Source organism: Notamacropus eugenii, chromosome 6, assembly GCF_028372415.1.
Source record: "Notamacropus eugenii isolate mMacEug1 chromosome 6, mMacEug1.pri_v2, whole genome shotgun sequence".
Lineage (NCBI taxonomy): Eukaryota > Metazoa > Chordata > Mammalia > Diprotodontia > Macropodidae > Notamacropus > Notamacropus eugenii.
In genome coordinates, this window is record NC_092877.1 from 315102938 (window position 1) to 315128705 (window position 25768).

General features: G+C 42.0%; 1 pseudogene; it reads right to left on the bottom strand.

The window, feature by feature from the left end:
- Positions 1-1515: 1515 nt before the first annotated feature.
- Positions 1516-1980, bottom strand: LOC140511639 (ATP synthase F(0) complex subunit C2, mitochondrial pseudogene; annotated as a pseudogene).
- Between the last annotated feature and the right edge of the window lie 23788 nt (positions 1981-25768).

A 25768-nucleotide genomic window follows, 5' to 3' on the forward strand; every position in this document is an offset into this window, starting at 1 on the left:
TAATTGCACAGGGGAATGATGTGGTATAGTAGAAAATCCTGGTTAGAAAGTCAAAGATCCAAGATTCTAATTTTATGTCTGTTTCTATGGGATTTGGGCAAATGACTTAACTTTTTTGAAGCTCAGTTTCATTATATGCAAAATGAGAAGGTTGGACTAAGTAATATTTAGTGTTCTTATAACCTCTAAATTGTAGAAAATTTCTAACAGTGAGTGACTTTGGGTTTTGACAACTGGAGGTCATTCTTTTTATTTTTAATACATATAAAGGAACAGAAGAGGTGTGGAAAGGAACACAGACCTGGAGAGAAGCTTTTATAGATCAGACATAGTCCTTGACTTCTGGATTATCTAGGAAAATAAGAAGGACTGTGGTCAGTTTTGTATTTCATTTTATTGGGAGCAACTAGAAGCCCCTAGTGAAAGGTTGGGATAGGACTGATGTGTCAGGAATGTACCATCTCAGATCTATGAGGTCATTTCTCTCAATAGACTCAGTCCTTAGCAGACAGTGATTCTAGCCCTACAGCCAATTTTTAGTACAGTGATCTGAATGCAACTAAAGACCAATAAATGGTGTTGACTGATGGGAATCTCAGGAAGGATATGGAAAATTTGGAACAAGTTCAAAGGACAGACACATAGGTGATGAAATAGCTAGAAATAAAACCTATGGGGTAAGGTTAAAGGAATTGGGATAGTTCCACCTGGAGAAGGGAAGGCCAGAGGATGGCTGAATAATGATTTCCAAGTGTCTCAAGGGTCAGTACAAAGGGATTGGAGCAATAATTAGCCATCCAATGTGTCCAGATCAAGAGTCACATCGTGATTTGACCTTTTTGCAGAATTATGGGTTCCCAGAACCTCAGACATATTAAGTTCATATCAAATTGCATTATTAAACCACATTGCATGTGTTATCAGTGCAACGGCTCCTCTTCATTAATGAGAGTAATGGATACTTTATAGACAAAAACTCTGCAGGATATTTGTATTAATAGGGCCGCAGAAATATCTATGGAGAACATGGGAATGTAAGTAACTTGTAGGGTGGGATGGTGGGGCAAGGAGGGAAGCTTCCACTTGGAGCCAGGATATACTCACATGTCCCAATGTATTTATGGTGCGTTTACAACCATTACAGTTAAACAGACTATCCCATACACCTCTAAATTTTCTTTCTTTTTTTAAAAAAAATTAATTAATTTAATTTTAGCTTTCAATATTCACTTCCATAAGCTTTTGAGTTTTAAATTTTCTCTGCCTTGTTCCCCTCCTCCCTCCCCTAGATGGCATGTAATCTGATGAAGGCTCTACATACACAATCTTCTTTTTTTTCCTTTTAATTTTTTTTTCAGCTTATTAATACAGTATTTATTTGTCTTCCTTCTGTCAAACTCTGAGCCAGGACCACCTGGTAAGATGGAGGGGGAGGTATTCACAGGCTGCAAGAGACATGAAAGGACCAGGATGAGGAGGAACACTCAGAAACTTTGGGAGATAGAAATGGCTCCATCACATGGCGAAGAGGATGAGGAAGGCCACCATCAGGCAAAAGAGCCCCATGGCCTCAGGCAGGGCAAAGCTCAGGATGGCGTAGGAAAAGAGCTGCTGCTTCAAGGAGGGGTTCCTGGCATAACCAGTGATGAGACTTCCAAATACTGTCCCAATACCATCTCCAGAGCCAGCCACACCCACAGTGGCAGCCCCAGCTCCAATAAACTTGGCTGCTGTGTCAAGGTCCCTTGAGACAGGGCTAGTTTGGAATCCACATCTGGGGACAAGTGAGGTCAAGGGACCTAATGCTGCCAAAATGCTGAGGTTCTCATCTGTCCAAACCTCTGGCTGTTTTAGTACCATTGCAGATAAAGGTCTACTCAGTAGCTAAGAGCTGCTCCTCACAAGGGCAGGAGCAGAGATGAGCTTGGTGCAGGCATACATTCTCAAGGGGTGAGGGGCAAAGCTGAAGAGCTGCCGACAGAGCAGCAGGAGACAGAGAGGGGCATATACACTCTTATTAAACATATTTTCACATTAGTCATGTTGTAAAGAGGAACTTGGGGAAACCACGAAAAAGAAAAAACAAAACAAAGAAAAAAAGAGAGCAAATAGTATGGTTTGATCTGCATTCAGACTCCAGAGTCCTCTCTCTGGATGTGGATAGCATTTTCCATCACGAGTCTTTTGGAGTTGTCTTAGATCCTTGCATTTCTGAGAAGAGCTAAGGTTATCAGTCAGTCATCACACAATGTGGTTGTTACTGTGTACAGTGTTCTCTTGTTTCTGCTTATTTCACTCAGCATCAGTTCATATAAGTCTTTCCAAGTTTTTATGAAGTCTGCCTGCTCATCATTTTTTATAGCACAAAAATATTCCATTACATTCATATACCACAACTTGTTCAGTCATTCCTCAATTGATGGGCATCCCCTCAATTTCCAGTTCTTGGTCACCACAAAAAAAGAACTGCTATAAATATTTTTGTATGTGTGGGTCTTTTTCCCATTTTTATGATCTCTTTGGAATATAACCCTGGAAGTGGTATTTCTGGGTCAAAGGGTATGCACATTTTTATAGCCCTTTGGGCACAGTTCCAGATTGCCCTCTAGAATGATTGGATTAGTTCACAACTCTACCTACAATGCCTTGGTGTTCCAATTTTCCCTCATCTTCTCCAGCATTTATAATTTTCCTGTTTTGTGGTGTTAGCCAATCTGATAGGTGTGATGTGGTAAATAAGTTGTTTTGATTTGCATTTCTCTAATCAATAGTGATTTACACCTCAAAATTTTCAAGAAACAATGGAATAAATCTCTAACAGCGGAAGTGTAGGCCCCTATGACCAGTAATGAGAATGATAATTTCTTAAGGGATGGTGGTAGGAGTTAAGAATATAAAAGTGAGGGGAGACCCATCTAGTGCTCCTCAATTATGTAGTTATGCTGTCTATTCATAAGGTTGGCTATGGTAATGAGTGGCCAGTAGGATATTGATGTGGTCACCTTTTGGAGAGAAATGGAGGTCAAATACAGGAGAGTGGTGTTTCCGCAAGACATGTTTACTGTAAACAAGAGCTGAAAATCACATTCTTGCCCACCAGCATGAAGATATGAATGCCCTCTTTATTTAAAAATATGAACAGTCTATAAAAGTGTGAATATTCCCATTATGGAATTATTTATATCTCCATGAGAATATGAACACTCCTGAAAGTATGAATACCCTATCTACCATAAAGGTAGGAAAATATAACTTTTTAAAGGAGTCACATATTTCAAAAAAAGGGGAGAAATAGTAGCAGCTGAAGCAGGAAAAAGGTATAGCTATATAAAAGTTAAGGTTTTTGTAAATCTAATAGTCATAATTGAATATTCAGTAGTTGTAGATCTAGGGCTAGAAGACTACTTTGTATATATTTGTATTTATTAACTTTATACTGATAGTGTATATTTTAAAAATTTTAATTTTTCAACGAAAATGCATTTGTTTTCCCTTCTACTACCCCAACCATTGGGAATAAAATAAAATAAAACCCTCATAACAAATATGTAAAATTAAGGAAAACAAATCCCCACATTGGTTTAGTCCATTTTCCATCTTGTTCTTCCAGGAGATAGGCAGGATTCTTCACCATCAGCTCTCTAGGACATTTGGTCATTGTATTAAGTCTTTCCAAGTAATGTTATTGTATACATTGTTCTGAGTCTGTTCACTTCACTCATCACTTCGTACAAGCCTTTCCAGGTTTCTCTGTTACTGTCCCTTCCATCAATGTTCATGGGGCTATATAGTTTCCCATTACAGTCATACACCACAATTTGTTCAGCCCTTGCCCAAAGGATGGGTACTACCCCCTTAATTTCCAGTTCTTTGCCACTACAAAAAGAACTGGAAAAAATATTTTTACATCCTGCTGTATGTAGATAAAGCTATGTAGCTATGTTTACATGTATTTGTGTACTTCCCTCCTCCCCCACTGGAATATAAGTTTTTGGTGAGTAGAAATTACTTCCATCTCTGTACTTGTATCCCTAACACTTGGCACAATGGGGCTTAAGAAATATTTGTTGATGGATAACTGAATGCCAGTTGTGGCATCGCATCAAGAGCAATGGGTTTAAAAGCCGAACGCTTGGGTTTAAGTCGTGACCGTGCTATTTATTATCTCTGTAACCTGGGGCGGAGTTCTTTACTTCTCGGAATCCCAATTTCCTTTTTTGTAAAATAGCGCTAACAGATGTCCTTCTCCACTTCTCCACGCTCCTTCCTTTAGCAGGAAGGGGATGTGGGGAATTTGTGAGGGCTCTGATGATTGAAGCACCACCTCTGGAGCAGGTCCTACCAAGGTGGCTGGGCTATGGACTCTGTATCTATTTATTATTCATTTAGGATGAATTTAACTCAATGCTGAGAGTCTCATTCCCAGAAGGATTTTTTCAGCCTCTGTAAGATCTTCTAAAACTTCTATTTCTCAGCATCAGTATGTGAATTCTTTGGTGAGTCTCATTCTTTGTACTTGTATTTCCCTAGTCACTAGGACAATGCCCGACACATAGTAGGCACTTAATGCCATGGTTGATGGAGCTATACTAAGGAATGGGGGCTATGAGTGCAGATACCATATGGATAGATTATTATTGCCTTTGTCATCATCCTCATCCTCATCTCTGTGACTGTCTGCTAAATTAGGAGGGAGACATGCAGCTTATGTATTTGTAAGTGGCAAAAGAGATACAATCCCTTAAGCTTGGATTTACAGTGGGTGTCGAGTTGCTGTGGCCGGAAACCTGACCTGGCCCATTTTCCATGGGTGACTTAGCCAAACAATGAAGTCAACAAAGGGGGCCACTCTAATATGTCAGTAACGAGCTCAGGAGCTGGGATGGGCGAGGTGGGGCTATTGAGCTGGGGAGGAGGGAGGGAACGACTGGCAGGAAACTGATCTGTGTTCCAACTTCTCTTCTTGGGAACCACGGAGCAAACCTCGTCTGATTTCCCCCTTAGTCTAAATGGTGGGAATTTTTTGTGGTAGATTATGTTTGCCTGAGGCAGTTTGAATTACACCTGTCCCATTTCATTTAATTAGGACTGGGGCCTATTGTGTTCAACTGGCCTCTCTGCCTGCATGAATAAAAAGTAACTTGTGTTTGTTTTTGTGGGGGGGTAAAGGGGGTGGTGGTGGTGGAAAGGAAGGAGTAGTAGAGGAGGGAGCATGAGCATGATGAAACCCTAGGGCCAAGGGGAAGTTATTAGCGGTCATGTTTTCGTCACAATAAATTTCTGGTGGCTTGTCTTTCTAATCCAGCCCTCTCCTTCAGCTCCTTTCCTCAGTTTCCCTTTCTGTCCCCATCATCAGGGCTGCTTTCTCCTCACTCCATTTCTAGGACCCAGTTCTTTCTTTTTAGGATCATAGAGTGGGAAAATGCCTTAGAGATTACTTCCAACCCTCTCTTTTTATAGACGAGGGTAAAAGAGGTCAAGTGATCTGTTCAAGGTCACATATATAATTAGTGAGGGAATCAGAATTCAAACCCATGTCTTCTGACTCCATAGCCCATGCTCCTTTTCTCTGTATTGCTTCATTTGATCCATTTCATATCCCTTAGTTCCTGCTAAGGACTCCCATCCTTTCCCATTCTCCACCCTACTCCCCAATTCCCTTCCAGTATTTTCTGGGGGGGGGGGGGAGATTCTTCTGCCAACAGTTTCTGGTTTTTAAGGAACAATTTCTTTTCACAACTTTTCCCCTAACAACCAGTGCCTTGATTTTTCTGAACTGGTCAATGAGACAAACCTGGGAGGATCAATCAACGTGGAACTTTATTAAGTGCTCATTATAGACAACTCAAGCTGCTGGCCACTGTGGAGGGGAGGAATGAAGGAGAGTTAAAGTTGCTTATTTTTACAGTGTAAAAGACATCATTCAAGGTGGGTAGGTTCAGCAAAAGACTTCGTGGTTAGAGGGATCTCCCTTAGAGTCAGACCTGACACATATCTTGCTGGGTGATCATGGTAAGTCATTTCATCTGAATGCCTTGGAAAACTGTGTGATGAAAGTCCAGAACAATTGTTCATTTCATCAGTGGAGGGAGTTTCCCATACTGACAAAATCACAGATTCAAGAAGAAAAATTGAAAAATAAGTGAACTGGTCATATAGCAAGAATGAGAGACAACAATCAGCCCGACCAAATGTTATTCTGGAATTCACTAAATATTAAAATAACCAAAAGAAGGCATCTATTAAACATTCACTTTGGAGAGTTTGGGAAAACATGTGAACAAGCAGGGAAGATGCCCTTAGATTCAGGGAAGGATGAGGGTTCCAGTTTTGCATTTCATACTTACTTTCTATTTGACCTTGGACAAGTGGTTTGACCTTTTGGGCCTCAGTTTACTCATTTGTAAAATGAAGGATTTGGACTAGATGGTTTCTGAGATCTTTTCTAGCCTTAAAACTATAATCCTTAAAATATACAAAACAGAATTCATTCTTTTCCCTCAAATTGTCCTCTCTTCCCAACTCTCCTACTGCTGAATAAGAGCACCACCATCTTCCTAGTCAATCAGGCTTGAAACCCTGGATTCTCAGTCAGCCCACAGATCTAGTCCTTTTTTACCCATACAGCATCTCTCAGATGTATTCCGTTCTCCATTTACAAAGACACCATCCCGATTCATCACCTCTCACCTGGGCCATGTTGCCTTCTAATTGATCTTGACTCAAGTCTCTCCCCAATCCAATCCATCCTCCACTCAGCTGCTTTCAAGGACGAGGTCTTAGGGGAACTGGGAGAATTGGCAGTGAGAGTGGTCCAATAAGAAAAGTCCTGCTTCTAGAATGGGAGGACCAAGTTTTAAATCTCAGTTCTGCCGGTTGTTATCTGTGTGATATCAGGTAAGTAGCAACATCTCTGGGTTCATAATACGTAATTAGACAACAACAACAATAGCTAACATTTATATAGCACTTATTCTGAGCTAGGCACTCTATGAAGTGCTTTCCAATTAGTATCTCGTCTGATTCTCACAACAACCCTGGGAGGTAAGTGCTATTATTACCCCCATCTTACAGATGAGAAAACTGAGGCAGACAGGTAAGTGACTTGTCCATAGTCACCCAGTTGGTAAGTGTCTAAGGCCAGATTTGAACTCAGGCTTTCCTAAATCTGGGTCTGGCATGCTATCCACTGTACCATTTTGTACATACCCAATTTACATTGTCTCCTGGATTAGAATATAAGTTCCTTTAGGGAAGGATTTCTTTTCTTTTTTCTTTTTTTTTTCTTTTTGGTCTTTCTTTGTAGCACAATGTTTAGTACAATGCCTGGAACATAGTACAGGCTTAATAATTGGTGGATTGATTGATTTTCCACCAGGCTTGGTGGTGGCAATAGAGACACAAAAAAGGAAGGAGCCCATACCTTCAAGAAAATTACATTCTGTGGGTGGTGAGACACTAAAAGAAAGAAATCAGTGAGTAGGGAAAGCCTGAAGATCCGGATAAGGAGATACTTCAATACTTGTAGAATTTGTGATTTCATTGATGTGGTTTTTCTTGAGACCAATGAAGATCCAAAACCTCTCCTTGTCTTGGTAGACTGTTTAATGACTTGCTCTGGGCAACATACACAGAAGACATGGCTTCACCCATTCTCTTCATGTATGGGAGCTTGAAGATCTTAATCCACAGGCTGTAACATTCAGCTCCTCTGACATGCTGACTCTTGAAGCCCGCTTGTTGTTTCTGCTGTTACGATAGAATCATGGAGAGATAGCAACTATCTCTCTACAAAGATCTCTCCAAAACTCTGGGAGCTGGAGGAATAGGGGATGTGCCTAGATAGAACTGCTCTTCCACCTTGTTTTTCCCTAATAAGATGTGAGGTTTCTAGATAAAGAAAAGAGTTGATCCATGGCTTGGTACAAGACTTTTGCCATTATTCTCCCATGAGCTCCCCATTGCTGTGGTCTTGAATCTAATAGAGTTAATGTGTGCATTTGGTCGTTCCATATCTGTTTGTGGGGCAGATCTGGAGACTACAATGCTCAAATGAGAGCTGTGATCAAGAGATATAGAAACAGAGCAAAGCATTCCTTGTGTTCAGGGGCCTTATAATTTGTTTAGGACCAAAGGTGCCAAAAGACACAAAACCTACATCCACTAGCTTCAGATCAGCCTTTTGAGGAAGTTTGCTTGTTGGTTTGAGTGGAAATTCCACCAGGCATGCCCAGATACACTCCAAGAGGAACACCACTTCCTTCTGGGATCTCTTTGATGATGTATGAAGTCCCTAGGCGAAGTGGAAATGGCATCTGTACGTTGCTTTAACATTTTCAGAGTGCTTTACATATATTTTCTCATCTGAGGCTCAAAATCCTGTTAGACATGTACTTATTTATCTCCATTTTCCAGATGAGGAAATAGATTCAGACAAAGTGCTGTGACTGGCCTATTTGGGTTGTGCCAGAGTTAGAATTAGAACCCAGGGTTCCCTGACTCCAAGATTAGTACTTAATCTAAGGTAAAGACCACTCACGTGATCCTTGTTATAGCATTCAAAGTTAGGTCACAGCATTGCATTAAGCATATATAAGAGAACTACTTGGGTACAAGAGACTGGCAATACAGAAAGCCAGACAGAAAGGACAGAGGGGCGCCAGAAAGACATGGATTCAGTTCCCTAGAGAAAGGCTCAAGTCAACATCTGACTTGAGATTTGTTATTAGAGGGAAGGGAATAAACATATATGTGATGCCTACAATATGCCAGGCACTGTGCTAAATGTTTTTTGTCTGTTTTTTTTTTTTTTTTTTACAAATATGATCTCATTTGGTCCTTATAACAACCCTGTGAGATAAATACCATAAATATCCCTATTTTATACTTGAGGAAATTGGGACAAAAAATGGTTAAGGTTCATACAGTTAGTGTCTTAGGCAGGATTTGAACTCAGGGCTTTCTGACTCTATCCATGGAGACATCTAGTTACCTCTCACTTCAGTAGATGGAGATGGAAATGGATCAGGGAAGATTTCCTGAGCCAGGCTAAAGTTGTAATGACATATTCATAGCAGTGCCATGATATAGTTATGGGGGGTTCCTATACCAAGACAAGGATCTGATTGAAGTGAGGATCAACTTTATACCTCTTCTAGGAACTTTGCACCTTATTAAGGAGAACCAAGAGTGATCTTAATGCTTATATCACACCATTACCCTGCAAAGGGTATTTGAGATCAGGCAATCCGTTTATATTTTTTGTAGCAATCTCCAGGATGCTGGGGTGTGAGGCAGGTTGTGAGTAATACCTCTTGGGTACTCTTTGAGGATAACCACACTAAACCCCACCCTTCTATCTGCTACTGACTCATCTCCTTATAAATTTTCTTTCTCTAGGTTCAAAGGCAGTCTAATGGGTATGCTCTGGAATAATCTCAGGCATTACCAGAATTGCAGAATCTCTCTCTCTCTCTCTCTCTCTCTCTCTTTCTCTCTCTCTTTCTCTCTTCCTCCCTCCTTTCCCCTCCTACTTTCCCCCTCTTTCTCTCCCTACCCATCTTCATTGATTTTGCTCTCACCTCAGATTAAAACTAGGAGAAATCTTTCCTTCTGTGTATTCCTCAATCTCAAACCACGAACTTTTACACTTAGACAAAAACCATTACCAATAGCTATACAATTTATTGGCAGTATTGAGTAATAAAGAATTGCAAATAAACATTTAAACAAGATGTTGAGGATTACAATGAGGTTTGTAACCACACTCATCCATGTATTCTGGGAAAGCAAGGGAAGGAAGAGCTCTCACCAGCTAGCACCAGCTGCCCAGATAGATGTTCTGTCCTGTCTCAGCTCTAGGTCACTCATCTGCCACATCTCTTTCTTGTCTTCTCTTGTGAGTCTGTGAGATTGTCCTTTTGTATCTCCCTCTCACTTCACTTCACCAAAATCTGCGTAAGAATACTCCTCAGGTCACTGTTCCTCACAAACAACCTGAGTTCTGCTGAATGCCTGTGGACAGTCTAGCCAGGAATTCTCTTTCTAGGGAAACCCTCCAAAATTTCTGTGATACTATGTTTTGGTAAGTTGGGGTTTCACTTTATAGTTATTACATTATTTATTATATTCATTTTCACTTTTTATTCTGTTAGTTATAGAATAAGTTAGAACAGTTGTGGCAAACTCAAATAGAAACAGCGTCACTAAACTGCATGTGAAGATCCCTGAAGCTACATACGGCCTTAGAAAACCACATATTAACATCATCTATGTTCTAGTGTATATTTATTTGGTTAAATGCTTTCCAATTACATTTCAGTTTTTACCACATTTGAGAGTGTCACAGCTGTGTGTTTGACACATTGCAATATTAATGAAAGTTAAAGATCTCCCCTGCCTGTTAATAGGTCTCAGGTGGAGTCCATTAAGAGAAGCTTGATCAGGGGAGGCTTGTTTTGTAGGAAGGCCCACAGCTTTTGTTAATTTCTAATAGGGTCATGATGCCCTCGGGCTCTGAAAAGTGTATATGTTCTCTGAGGTGAGGTTTTGAAGCTTACTCTTTGGAAGAAGGTTTGTGTGCCAGATGAGACTCTGGGAAGCTGCTGAGAAGCCCCACCTTTGAAAAACCAGATGTAGGTGCTTGTCTCTCTGGTAACTATGTACGTATGTATTGATCAAACAGTTGGATCTGTCTGTTGATCTGTGTTGTATGTATTACTTATGGTCAGACAGAAACTCTGTCTGTTGGTCTTTGCTTGTGTTGTCTCTGTTGGTATACGTGATTAAAGAAGACTGCTGACCCCTCAAAAGTTGCTTTCCTTTTAGAAAGGCAGATCTAAGAAGATGTGCTCACAGGTCATCCTGGATATATCAGGGTGCTTGCTGTCACACACCTTTAGGTTAGAAGCTCTTATGCCAGGGCCTATGGGAGACACAGAGCTACAACCAGAGTGTCTGCCCGTAAGGGGTTTATAATCTAGTTGGAGACATAGGACATGCACATGAACAGAGAAGAGATAGACACAAAATGCCTAACAGCTGACCCTGTACTGATTGCATCAAACCTCAGAATTCTGCTCTAAAGTAATCTGACCATGACTTGCCTACTGAATAACCTCCAGTGGTTTCCAGTTACCTCTAGTAGAAGGTACAAATTCCTCTGTTTACCTTTGAAAGTGCTTTACAAAGTGGCCTCGAGAAATCTCTCCCTCCTTATTGGATATTACTCCAGCACTGGCATTCTATGGAAGGAAGGAAGAAATAAGGAAGGGAGGAAATGAAGTAAGGATATAAGGACTTATTAAGCACAGTTACATGTCAGACACTGCTAAATTATCTCCAGAGGTAGAAGCTATTATTATTTCCACTTTATAGTTCAGCAAACTGAGGAAACTGTGATCTCCCAACCTGACCTTTTTTTCTCTGTCCCCTGCTCATGACAATTCACTTCCAATCTCTGCACCTTTGCATCCAGGCATGGGAAACTTACAGCCTCAAGACCACATGTGGCCCTCTAGGTCCTCAAGTATGGCCCTTTGATGGAATCCAAACTTCACAGAACAGATACTTTAATAAAAGGATCTGTTCTGTAAGACTTGGACTCCATCAAAGGGCCACACTTGAGAACCTAGAGGGCCACATGTAGCCTCAAAGCCGCAGGTTCATCCCTGAGTCAGTTCTACATGTCTGGAAAGCATTCCTTCTTTACCACTGCCTTAAAGTCCTATTTCCTGCCCTCTGCTGTCACAGAACTAACAATCTAGGAAAGTCCACTAGAACTGGGAATTTGGGGATTAGAACTATTTCAGGACTATTTCTCCTTTTCATCTATCCAACCTGTGTACAATCATGTGCAGCATTAGTAATTCCTATCACATCATAGGATACAGAGGTGGAAGGAATATTAGAGAGCCCCCTCAGTTTGCAAAGTCTCAGAAAAGGGAGGCAATTTTTCTACCAAAGTTGCCCAGAGAGTAAATGACTGAACCAGAATTCAAATCCAGTTTTCTTTCCTCTTCCCACCACTCTGATAAGCTCTACAATTCTTCATGTCATGTGGACCAGCCTTCTCTGAATACCCCACTGAGAATATCTTCTGTGTGTTGTTCACACACTGGACACTGTACAGAGCCCCAATATAGCTCAGACGCCGTAGCCTGGGCCCTTGAAATCTGACAGGGAGAGTCTGGATCTGCTGTGTCAGGAAAGCTGCAGCTGTCTGGGGTCTGGAGCCATACAAATCCTCTCCTGCCTGTCCTTCCTGAGCCATTGAAGTTTCCCTGTCAGCTGGCAAAGAGCTTCGCTCCTGACAGGTATCACATTTAAAGAGAATCACCCTATTTATATACATCCATCTTTCTGAATGCTCCCCACCCTGCCACCTTTCCCCTTGGTGATAGAAAAGCATAAAGCAAACAAATGGTATTATCTAGCCTGAATGGCTTCAGTTTGTCACCTGCACGAATCGACAGACTATTTTGTTCTAACCACAGGTGCTCCAGAGAGGGGGGTAGGAAGTAGTTGTTAAACACTAGAAAGAAGCAAAGGGAAGAATGTTTTGAAGCTGCTTTCTGGGAGATTTTTAAGAAACCATTTCTCTAAAACAGTAGGGGAGTGAGAGGATAGAGGAGATGCTTCTTCTACCCTAAATCAGAGGCTTAACCCAATGACTTTTCAGGAACATCCCAGATAGAATACTGAATGACATTGATGCCAGATGCCTTTGTCCCCTTCTCCTGGCCTCATTTCCAAATGACCCCTGAATTCTGTGATGGTTCCAGACTTAGAGTTCATCCCTTTTCATGGAAAGATTCACTGTTTATTAAATAGAAAGTTTATATATATCTATATTTTATAGCTATTTATATGTGGCTTTTTTAAAATGGGATATGGGGGACAGCCTTCATGGCATGGTTGAACTACAAGTCAGAAGACCTGGGATCTAATCTTAGCTCTGCCCCCAACCTGCTGTCTGACCTTGACCAATATTCTTTCTAGACCTTAATTTCTTCGTCTGTAAAATTAAGGGCTCAATGTGGAGGATCAACAATATGATGGAGATGCAATCTGTCTTGGGAGATGCAATATTTGAAAGTGGTATGTTATCTGGTACTCAGATGGGATAAGAAGAGCCAGGAGAAAGGTTCCTGGCATGGGAAGTCTGGGACATTTAAGGAAAACTGTAGTCCTTTCATTGGGTAGGTTCAGATGGCTTCTGGCTTTATTTGATCTTCACTGGCCGCTACGCCTGAGCTCCCAAGTCTTCCTGGAACTTTGTGCCTTCCCATCTTCCAAGCACACACTTTGGGTCTCCCCTTTCAATTTTGTGTATGGAGCTTATATTCCCATCTGCCAAGCATATACTTCTGTCCCCTCTTTCAGTTCTGGGTATCAGCTTAACTGAACCAAATAATCCAGAACTTTTTATTTTTACATTTTCTTAAAAAACCACAATTCTAATATTTTGACAAATATTTGTAAAAGTGCTGCTTTGTGTTAGTGACTGTGGAAGATACTGGAGCTACAAAGAGGAAAAAAGGCACAATAATCTCTTTGTTAAGGGGCTCACCACATAATTATCACAAAATCACAGAATTGTACAGTTGGTGGTCAATCAGCTCGTCTGACTCATCCTTGAAAGGGATCTTTGCTACGCTATACTAGACACATGACTGGTGTAGCCTGTGCTGGACTCCTCCATGAATGTGGGTCATTTGATTTGGGGCATTACTAAATGTTAGGAAGTCTTTTCCTAACACAAGACTAAATATGCTTTTTGGCAACTTCCTGGTTTTACCTTCTGGGGCAAACCAAACAAGTTTAATCCCTCCTATAGATGACAGCCCTTCAAATACAGGAAGATAAGAATCATTCTCTTCCTCTTGCCCCATCCCCAATTCAGAGAATTTTCTTCTCCAGGATAAACATGGTCAGTTTCTTCAGTATGTATCATGGGCACAAGGCCCTTCACCATTCCTAGTAGCTCCCTTTTGGACATTCTCCATCTGGACATCTTTATTAAACCATGTTGCCCAAATCTGAACACAATACTTCAGAAGAGATTTAGTGAAGGCAAATATAGTGGGACTAGCATCTTCTTGCCCTTGGGATGGCTCAGATGAATAGTGCATTTGTGGAGGGAGTGCCTACATCAGTTAGCCACTTCTGTTGTTGTTAAGTTTTTATTTCAGTCAGGTCTGACTCTCTGTGACCCCATTTGGGGTTTTCTTGGCAAAGATACTGGTGTAGTTTGCAATTTCCTTCTTCAGCTCATTTTATGGATGAGAAAACTGAGGCAAACAGAGTTAAGTGACTTTCCCAGAATCACCCAGCAACTAAGTGTCTGAGGCCAGCTTTCAACTCAGTAAGCCACTTCTATGAACTAATCAAAAAAAACCCAACGCAGAATAATTCAGTTGAAATCAACAAGCATTAGGAAGCACTGTGTTAGACACAGGAGCAAGGAAGGGTGTGTTGGTAGATGTTTAACAATCATCTCTCAAACATTACAGACACATACTGTTAAGTCTAATTTACATCATTAATACTTCCTTCATCACATTCTCAAGTCTATACAATTGACAAAACAACACATCAAACTCTGATTTGTAGTTTGAGGAATTCTGGGGTATAAATACTCACAATGAAAACTGAATCACCTCTTCAGACAGGCTGGCTCCATCACACACACAAAACCAAAAATGAAACGGTCCCTTTCCTTGAGAAGCTGTGTATTCTGTTTCCAGGTGGGAAGTAAATAACCCATAAGTGACCCTGGGAATGCCCACTTAACCTCCATGGGCCTCAATGGCCTTGTCTGTAATATGAGAGTATTTGACTAGATGATTTCTAAAGTCCCTCCTATTTCTAGATCTATGACCCCAAATAAATATAAAATATATGCCATCATTCCCAAGGGGAGAGCATAGGTGTAACATGAACAATGGAAAGGAAGTTTTCAAAGACCTAAAAGAAGGATAGGTAAGAAGGGGTGAGAGACATCAGAATGGAGCTGATATGGATGAGGATGAAGGAGAAAGTGCTGAACAGGGGAGTGCCCTTCAGCCTAGGTAGCTATGATTCAGAATTACAGAGAACAAGCATTCTAAGTGGCTAAAGCTCTCCTTTCTCATCATCTCTTTTTGAAAGAGGTATGGATACATCCTGACTAGTCTGAATAATAAAACTTAAGAAATGGTCCTATTATTCAAACTCATTCTACATATTTCTATTGAGTTAGAGCCAATTTTACATAATTATAACTTTAAATACAGTGAATTCAAGTACTTATGACCATTTCCATGTATTCACTATTCATACTAATCAGGATTTAGCCACTATTATTGGGGTGGCTAGGTGGCACAGTGGATAGTGTGCCAAGCCTGGAGTTAGGAAGACTCATCTTTCTGAGTTCAAATATGGGCTTGGATGCTTATCAGCTGTGTGACCCTGGACAAGTCACTTAACTCTGTTTGTTTTCAGCTTCTTCATCTGTAAAAGGAGGTGGAGAAGGAAATGACAAACCATTCTATTATCTTTGCCAAGGAAAACCCCAAATGGGGTCATGAAGGGTTGGACACAACTGAAATAGCTGAACAACAAGCTGTATTATATAAATATTATTATCCATATTTTACTCATTAGGAAATTGGGACTCAAAGAGGTTGACATATTCTTGGTTACAAAATGTATTATTGTCAGAATCTTGCCTTGCCCTGAGGTCTCCTGACTCCAAATCTTCTGTCCCTTCAATTACTGGTTGCACCTTTCAAGCTTGATAGGAATTTTTGAACCTTTAGAGCTGGAAAAAATCCCTAGTCTTAGCCTTGTCCCTGAATTTTAGATGAGAAAACTTAGTCTGAATCATGAAACTACTGCTGATGGTCACAAGGCTAATAAATGGAGGAACTCAAGTCTTCCCTCTCTAAATTTAGTGGTTTCTTAAGTAATCTACAATATTTCCCTTGAGACTTAAAGAGAGTCTCCAAGACTTCTTCCTTCTGGGATTAAACAGGAACAGGACAGCTTTCTCCACTTTCCAAAGTTGGCCTTTCTTACACATGTAATACTGTATATTATAATTATCTCTCAATGTACCATTCTACCTCCTCAACTATAAATGCCACAAGACTGTGTAGCATCTTCTGTCAACTTGGTATGATCACCTTTCCCCCTACCCCCAACACTTAGCATGGTGCTTTGCATATGGTGTGTTATATGGAATGGATCAATGGGTCTGTCATGTCCTTTAGGTATTAGTTGGAAAGGCTTAAATTCAGAACCTTTTAAGACCCACAGGTATAAATTTCAAATAGGATTTTAGTCTGGGAGCTCTACCCTGCCACCCCTCCACCCCCTCCACAAGTAGATCTTGTCTGCCACAAAGACTTCAGACCAAGATCTGAGACATTATAGGTGCCTAGAGGAAGATGGATTCTACTAAGCCCCAGACAGAGAAAAGAAATCTGGCTCCTTCCCTGAGGAGTGGTGGGGTGCTTTTATTTTGCCAGTGGGGATTAGAATATGGTGCATGACCATCAGTGCCTGCATGAACCCCGCAACCAGGGCCAACCTTGACTCTGGTTCTGTGCATGCTGAGAAGAGGGCTGAAGGCGGCCTGGCAGGTTTGCCAGATTTGACTTGCCAGTCTCCAGTAGGACCAGATTTGACTTGCCAGTCTCCAGTAGGACCAGGAAACAGTCCCAGTTTCTTCTTTCTTTGGCTTCATCTCATCCCAGATCGAGTCTCTAGGGGTTAGGGTGTGTGTGGTGGGAGTGGAAGGGCAGGGGAGGGCATGGGACAAGACTTGGGTAAGGGAGGGGATGGCTGGTAAGATTTTTCCCAGTCCTTTCTAAAGTGTCTGCTTCCCCTTAATGAACACAGAAGTGAGCCAACCAAGGCAACTGGCGGATTGGTTACTACTTACATCATCTAGGCAGCCCAGACTGAAGGGGGAGAAATTGAGCAGGGGATTAATCCAACCTAGATTGAATTAGCAAACAAAGGTGTTGGTGATCAGGTAACCCTTTCCCAAGCATTGGCAGTGGGGAAGACAGAAAGAGCCAGGCAGGTAAATTAGCTCCCACCCCTCCCAATGCACACAGACACACACAGACACACACAGACACACACAGACACACACAGACACACACACACACACACACACACACACACACACACACACACACACACACACACACACACACACACCCCTCTCTATCTTCATTCTGCAACTGCCACTCACTAACTACCCTCTCCCTTCTCAATACACATCCCCTACCAACTTTTTGTTTTCTATACCTCTTCTTCACTGTGGATAGGGGACTGAAGATTATCACCATGACCCCTCTAAAATGGATGTGTGTGTGTATTGGGTTGAGGTAGGATTATCCCAGGTTCACAACTGTTTCTGCTATGTGGACCATTGGGATCCTTTCTGTCACCCCAATCGTAGCTGAAAACAGAAGGCTGATTTTTCAGAGTACTCAGGTAATTTTTTTCTACCTCCCTAATCACCGTTAACAATAAACCTCCTCAGGAGGTTGCAACACTGATACTGAATGCTCTTGGGCTAGCCTACCCTTCCAGGTGAGGGTCCTGTGCTTTAGCTGGGGTAGGAGTAAGGTGGAACACTGTGGCCAGGGGACTCCGTACTGATTTTTCACTGAAGCCTTATATTATTTTGTGGTGTGGAGGCCATAGTAAAGATGGATAGGTGGTCCCAGAAAATAGATAATTAAACATACCTCTTCTTGGTGGAGAGGCAGGAGACTTTGAAGGCAGAATTCTACCTCTGTTGTCAGATATGGTCACCGTGATGGTTATTTGTATTGAATTGCATTTCTTCATTATCAGGGTTTAATTCTTAAACTGGAGAGAGACAGGGCAAGAGCATCTCAAGAAATAACAATGATGTAAAAAATAAAATTCATCAATAATACCCATTTTTTGAAAAGTGGATGGGGATGAGGGCAACAATATAGGAACCACCCCTTCCATCTACTATTATACTTATATATTTCTCAGAATGTTTTCTTTTCTTATCATATAGATTTTTTTCATCCTAGACCTAGTGGTGTGATTCCCAACTGTCCTGCCTAACTGAATCAGCATCACCCCAAAGACTTCAAGGAGCATAATTTTTTCTTTTTTTTCATAGGTGCTCCCTCCTTAGTTGAATCCCACTGATCGGGACCATACTCTCTTTGTGTGGACAAAGGACCACACCCTGTAATGTCATCAAATGAATTGAAGCAGCTCAGACTAAGGATAGGCTCTCCCCATGTCTGGAATTATATTATATGCAGAAAACATTTGGATAGCCTTCAAGTTACTCTCCCATAACATTCTCTTGGTTTTGGAAATCAGAGATAATGAATATATGGTACTTCTCCAGGATACTGAAGCTTATTCTCCACTTGCAAGCATAGATTTCACAAAATTACAGGATATAATTTTATTAGAAGAGTGAAGTAAAGCAGAAATTAGTCCCAAAGGCAATTTGGTGCAATGGGAGGAGAGATAGATGTGTAGTTGAGGGACTGCGTTTGAATCCCTGCTTTGTCACTTATTACTTGGGTAGTGGTACATTTCTCTGATCCTCAGTTTCCTCGTCTGTAAAATGAGAGGACTGTTCATGATAGCCTCTGAGATTCCTTCCAGCTTTATCCCAATGAAGGCATATAAAACCCCAGAGCCATTTAAAATCCAATGTATGAAAACTCCTCTGGTGGAAACCTTTCCTTTGCCAATATTTGATCCTGAACCTTCTGCTACTGAAAGGGAGATTCTTTCTCTGTGTGTCTCTGTCCTTATCTCTGTCTCTCAGTGTCTCTCTCTCTCCACACACTCCACCAGTTCCTCAGGAGAAGCCAGCCATAGCTATTGTCCTATAAGCCTACAATTTCATCTCCCAAGTGGAGATATAGGGGGAAAACCTACTCAGATTTTGTTCTCTTATGGTATTCCCCACTCTCTTGAGTCTTCCTTCTCCTCACTCTTGTTACATCTTTCCCCTAATTACTAACTCCACCTAGGCATGTGAATCCTATAGTTCCATAGCAAGGGTGTGAAGGATCTAGTTCCTATACTGGCTCCATCTATGACAAAGGTCAGTGTCCCTAGGATGTTCAGTTCATGAATGAAGTGGGATGGAAGAGAGTCTTCCACATTTATTTCCTAAGGTGAGATTGAGAGAAACCATCCTGTACTTTCCCATTTGTATTGAAATGTAGGGCCATGACAAGGCCTTTTAGTAAGACCATGCTTTGAGCCTTCTTTGTCATTCATGAACCTTGGATGGTTCTACAGTCTCACTAATTCAGGTACTCCCTTCACTTATACAGATTACCACCCATCTAATTTACTGAACATAAAATTAATCCCTAAGAACCATGGATATAAGGGTTTTCCAGCAAAAAAATATTTTAACTTATTTAATTTAAAAGTCACATTTAAAGGTGTCCCTTGTTATGTCCCCATCTTCTACCTGTCCCAGACTTAGGCACTAAATCACATTGTGCCCTGGGGTAGTTTACCTACCTTTAATCCTGACTCTCCTCTAAGGTTGCCAGGGGGCTTTGAGGAGTTATTTGAGTGAGACAAGAGAGATGTTTTTATGGGCTGATGGGGTCATTCCAGGGAGATCTTGTTGCTTAGGTGATGGCTGAAAATGGAAATGGGGTGATTGAAAGAAATGAACCAGGCTTGACTAGGGATGAGAGAGTCCAGACAGAGAACTGTTAGTGAAGGACTTTAGATCAGAATGCCTGGAATTGGCATATTGGCAAGTTAATCATTTATTCATTCCTTTATCACATACTTTGTGAGCATCTACATCTACACAGTCTGCTAGGAAGAGACAAGGAAAAGACGGGAGAAAGTTCCCTTCATTTTTTTTCCTCCCTCCTCCTCAGTGGTTTTCTCTCTTCTCCTCTAGGCTGCATTCCTGCATCTACTTTCTCCAAGCAAAATTCTCAATAAAGAGTCTGATTTGATCTTTAATTCTGAAGTTTAACTAACTAATAAAATTTATGATGTTCCCTTTCCCAGGGAGAACCATAATGATGAATTGTAACAGAGCGTAAAACCTTAAGCCAAAGGAGTAATTGTTTAACGATGGAGTATTGGGTATTGGCAATTTGGGGACAATACATATATCTTTTTGGGAAAGTCTCTTGCAAGATGTTCCTGAAATCACACCATGTTGGTGGTTGGTTACTCCATCTGTAGTGAAGATTGGCTCCACAGAATTCCTACCTTCCTTTTCACTCTTACCATCCCCTGAACCTTATAGAGTTGGGATTTTCTGTGAAGCCTGTTGGGGGGTGGAAATGGTGAGTGTTGAATTTTAATATTAGTCCAGTTCCATTTGGATTTCCTTTTGGGAGGTATGAGTCTCTGAACAGTGGGCAGAAATTCTGACAAGATGGACTGGAGAGATGTTGGGACTGGAAGCTCAAATCCGTGTGGACAGTCTCGGGCGGGTAAAAGTGGGACTTCTAAATCTTAGAGTCTTACGAGGCCCTCCATGAACAGCGGGGGTTCGAGAAGGTCAGACCGAGCTAGCTCGGCTAGCTCGGGTATTTCCGCCTCTCCCCCGGAGATACCTGATGGGTGGAGTCTCCCTGCCCTCGAGGTCGTCCCGGATTGGAGCACACCTAGTTACCTAACAGCATAGTATTGAGATGCAAACTGTGTGGCTGAAGATTAAGTAGGATTGAGGAAGCCTAAAAGCGCTTTTAGCACGTGTGGAGCCAAAGAGAAAAGTAGGGCTCCGCTTCTTTTCTTTCCTCTCTCCCCTCCCCCTCTCTCCCTGCTTGTACTTCTACTTCCATTCCCTTAAGCTTAGCCTCCTTAGGAAATTTCCTCCTAAGGAAGACCCCCCTGCACTTGTAACCGAAACCCTGTAATAAAGCTCAACCCCTGTTTGACTCTGGAACGTCCTTTCTCTCATATGTGCATCCGGCGTGGCCAGCCGAAGACCTCGGGAGGTGAGGTAAGAAAGACTCGGGTAGCCCAATACAGGCCTCTAGGCTTGGCAGTTGGCGTCCCAACAGGGATTGGGAGCGTAGATAATCCTGGGTGCTTTTGGGGTACACCCGGAAGGGGCTGTGAAAGAAGCGAGTCCCGAATCCTAGATTCGGAAGGAGAGAAAGGGGAGAGAAGCTTCCCAAACCCCTGGGAAAAGGGCAGGGATGAGGAATCAATTGCCAGTAATAAAGCCAGAGGAACAGGAGGTCTGGGCTGAGACACTTCACAGGGAAGGCAGGGAGGCGGGGGTCACAATCGAGTTAAACGACCTCCGAGAATTTTGTAAGGAAGGGCCGGAGAGGCCAGGGCGGGATTGGAATAAGAGTGGAAGCGGAGAGAGGGGAGGGGAGGACCTTGGCGAGCAGAACCCTGGCGAGCAGAAAGTTAAGGAGTGTAGAGAAAAAATAGGTTCGGAGCTCCATCTAGAGGATGGGAAAGGCGAGGCAGGGGAGAATACGCCGTGCCTTCCCTCCGCGCCTCCTTATAACCTGCTCCATTGGTCAGACAGTTCAGGGCCACAGTCCAGTTTGGAAAAAGGAATAAGAAAGGCTATAGAGAATGGAGAAGATGTAGGGACATTTCCTGTGTTAGAAATAGCGGACCCCAGTGTCCCCGGTGGGGTTCGGAGGAGCCACATACCTATAGAGTGGAAGAGAGTGGCGACTCTTAAAGAGGCTTGTACCAAGCATGGCCCTAATTCACCCTTTGTCATAGCCATGCTTGAAACTCTCTGTGGTCAGTTCGTTCTGACTCCTAATGACTGGAAGAGCTTAGCCAGAGCCTGCCTTACCCCTGGGCAGAATGTGATTTGGGTATCAGAATTTTCTCAGAGGCTAAAGAGCACTACCGGTGGGCTAGGGGCTCAGGCCCCCCAGGCTTATCAGCAATTTACAGGAACAGGGCAGTTTGAGGCTACAGGAAATCAATTACAGTACTCAGCCTCCGATTATGTCTTGATTGCCGGAATGGCTTTCAGCCGCCTCGGGATGAGGTTATCAAATTTTTAGTAAGGGCCATTGCTGTTGTACTGGAGTCCCCACCCTTGAATTGGAAGTCAGATACCCCGATTTGGGTGGCACAATGGCCTCTGACTCCAGAAAAACTCCAGGCACTACAGATACTGGTTAAGGAGCAATTAGCACCCTGGAATGCTCCTGTGTTTGTTAAAAAGAAAAAATCTGGGAAAGTCAGGTTCCTTACAGATGTTAATGAAGCATTTGTAAGCACCTGGCAGCAGCTATACCTAAGTAAAGAGCCACTATGCATTCTTATCATCTTTACCTTAAAGGCGATCCTCGCTAAACAAAGAAGGGGAAAAGGTCGCCTAATACAATCAGAGCTAAGATTAAGAGGCCTAATACAATCAGAGATAAGATCAAGAGGCCTAATACAATCAGAGCCTGATACAGCTGTCTCAAGGAGCGCACATACTACTCCAGCTATGAGACATTTTAAGATACTAATAGGGGGTCGAGGGTATGTTTGTGTCTCCACAGGAAAAGGTGATGCGTGGATTCCCATTAGAAGGATCCGTAGGTGGGAACCGAGGTCGGAGACGACGGAGACTCAGGAGGCGGAGACCCCGGAGAGCCCAGAGACCCCGGAGAAGGATCATACACCACCTGAGCCTGCTGCTGACAGCTTTAACCTTGCTGCCCAGAGAGGAAGCAGCCCTCATCACAACCGCAGACACTGCTGCTGACAGCTTCCCATCTAGGCATCCTTTTTTCGCCAGCTGAATGAGGACTTTGATATCACAAACCCAGGACACTTGGGTGGGGAGGAGGTGACCAATTTTCCACCTGTATAGATCCATTTGCAAGATTAAGGGAGTGGTGACGTGTAAGGCGCCTACACCAGCTGCTTCTCTTAAAATATGCTTTGGGATTTTAGTTGATTGCACTTCCTCTGTTGTAACTCAGCCATTTAGTTTCATCTTTGTTTTATTTGATGCCTCCCTTTGTCAGTTGTGCTAGCTGCAGATTTCTGTGTGAATGAAGTCTTGTTGTAAGGTACTCATATGCTAAAGGCCTTCCTAATCCACTCAGCCTCCAGCCACTGTTTGCTCTAGAGCCAGGTGCGCTCCGCGCATAACAAAGAAGGGGATATGTTGGGACTGGAAGCTCAAATCCGTGTGGACAGTCTCGGGCGGGTAAAAGTGGGACTTCTAAATCTTAGAGTCTTACGAGGCCCTCCATGAACAGCGGGGGTTCGAGAAGGTCAGACCGAGCTAGCTCGGCTAGCTCGGGTATTTCCGCCTCTCCCCCGGAGATACCTGATGGGTGGAGTCTCCCTGCCCTCGAGGTCGTCCCGGATTGGAGCACACCTAGTTACCTAACAGCATAGTATTGAGATGCAAACTGTGTGGCTGAAGATTAAGTAGGATTGAGGAAGCCTAAAAGCGCTTTTAGCACGTGTGGAGCCAAAGAGAAAAGTAGGGCTCCGCTTCTTTTCTTTCCTCTCTCCCCTCCCCCTCTCTCCCTGCTTGTACTTCTACTTCCATTCCCTTAAGCTTAGCCTCCTTAGGAAATTTCCTCCTAAGGAAGACCCCCCTGCACTTGTAACCGAAACCCTGTAATATAGCTCAACCCCTGTTTGACTCTGGAACGTCCTTTCTCTCATACGTGCATCCGGCGTGGCCAGCCGAAGACCTCGGGAGGTGAGGTAAGAAAGACTCGGGTAGCCCAATACAGGCCTCTAGGCTTGGCAGAGAGATCACACAGAATCCTACAGCCCTTGTAAGAAGATCGTGCTATGTATACTACTTGATGGACAAGGACAGAACTAGGAGTCTGGGACCTGGATTTTGGTCCCAACTCTTTCTCTCTGATCCTGGCAAATCATTTCTTCTCCCTGAGTTTCTGTTTCCCTTCTAAGTAAAAGGAGTGCTAATAAGTCCTAATATATCTTAAGAGGACTGTTGAGAGACTGTCATTAATGGTTTATTAGATAAAATTAAATCAATATATGTTTATGGTACACCTCCAGATTTGTCTAATGACTTAGATGGATCCATGACCTCACTGAGGTGAATGTTCTTTCACCTCTACAAATTATAATCTTTCCATGCTTTATTGTTCTGGGTAATTCTTGTCTCTGACTTTTCATGAATCCTCTGTAGATTATCTGCTTAGCATGCTAGAGACCTTTCTCTATAAATTTAAAAAAGTTTTACTTTTTATGGTTAACAAGAAAATCTATTTATTCTCCATTTCACTTTTCCTCTTCTCATTGAAATAAAAAGAACTAAAATCCTTGTATCAAATATACATAGTCAAGCAAAAACAAATTTCCATGTTGACCATGTGTAATACATCTCATTCTATTCTCTGGATCCATCATCTCTCTGTTAGGAAGTGAATAACATGATACATTATTCCCATGGAATCATGATCCATCAATGAGTTGATCCAAGTAGTTAAGACTTTCCAAGTTGTTAGTCTTTACAAAGCTGTTGTTATTATATAAGTTGTTCTCTTGCTTCTGTTTACTTCATCCCTTATCAGTTCATGCAAGTCTTCCCAGATTTCTCTGAAGCCAAGACTTTTGTCATTACTTACTGTACACTAGCATTCCATGACATTTAAATGTCATCATTTGTTCAGGGACACTCCCTTAGTTTTCAGCCCTTTGACACCACAAAAATCATTACTGTAAGTATTTTTATACATATGGGACCTTTTTTACTTCATCTCTTTGGTCTCTAGAATTCTGAACATTTTCTGGGCACCAGTGCAGTCCTTGGGTTTTCCATCTGTTTTCCCTGGATCTTCTTACATGATTGACACAGCTTTTCCAGTCATGTTTTTTTCAATCATTTTTGTTATACCACTTCTTGAATGTAAGTCTTTGTTAGTAATGTGCTGTAATCTACCAGAAGTATCTTAATTGCCCTTTTTTTTACTTTGGAGTTCATTGCGTTCCATAATTTATGCCATGGGGAGAATACTGGTGTTGAAAAGATGGGCTTTTGTGTTAAGGAACAACATGGGATACTTTAAAGTGCCAGATACAATCTGCTTTGTTCTCTTCCCCTATTCAATTCTGGGCCAAGCTCATTATCCATCTTTAGAGTTTATCCTAAGAAATATACATAGATGAACGAATTCTATGGGCTGCCTATCCAATTGCCTGTCATAATCTGGGCAATGTTCTGATTGCTAGGTCAACTCTTTTGAAAAGTCACATTTAGAACACCACATAATATTCTTGCAATTTTTTGCTATCAGATCAGAACAGCTAGAGAATTTCACTTCTGATAGGAAATGCCTTCTATATGATGACTTCCTTTATCATATTGCTGAGCAACTATTGTCTTTTAAGAAATAAATCAGAGAACCTAGGTCTAAATCCCTACTCTGCTACCTGCAGCTACATGATCAACTTACCAATTCACTTTAGCCTTGAAGACTTAACTAGAGCAAGTGACTAGATTACATGCTCCTTCCTTCTTTCTACCTCATTACCATTTAACCTGGAACTCTGCTCAGCATATAATACAGTACGCTTCTCTTTTCTAGGTATATTTAGTCAATTAAAACAAGCAAACAAACAAAATCACTGGGTCAGGCACTGGGCTATGGATGGGGATACAAAAACAGCAAAAAACAGAGTCCCTGCTCTCAAGAATCTCAAAGTCTAATGAGTGAGACAACATGCAAACAACTACATACAAACAAGATATATTCAGGACAAACTGGAGATCATCAGCAAAGGGAAGGACCATGAAAAAGGA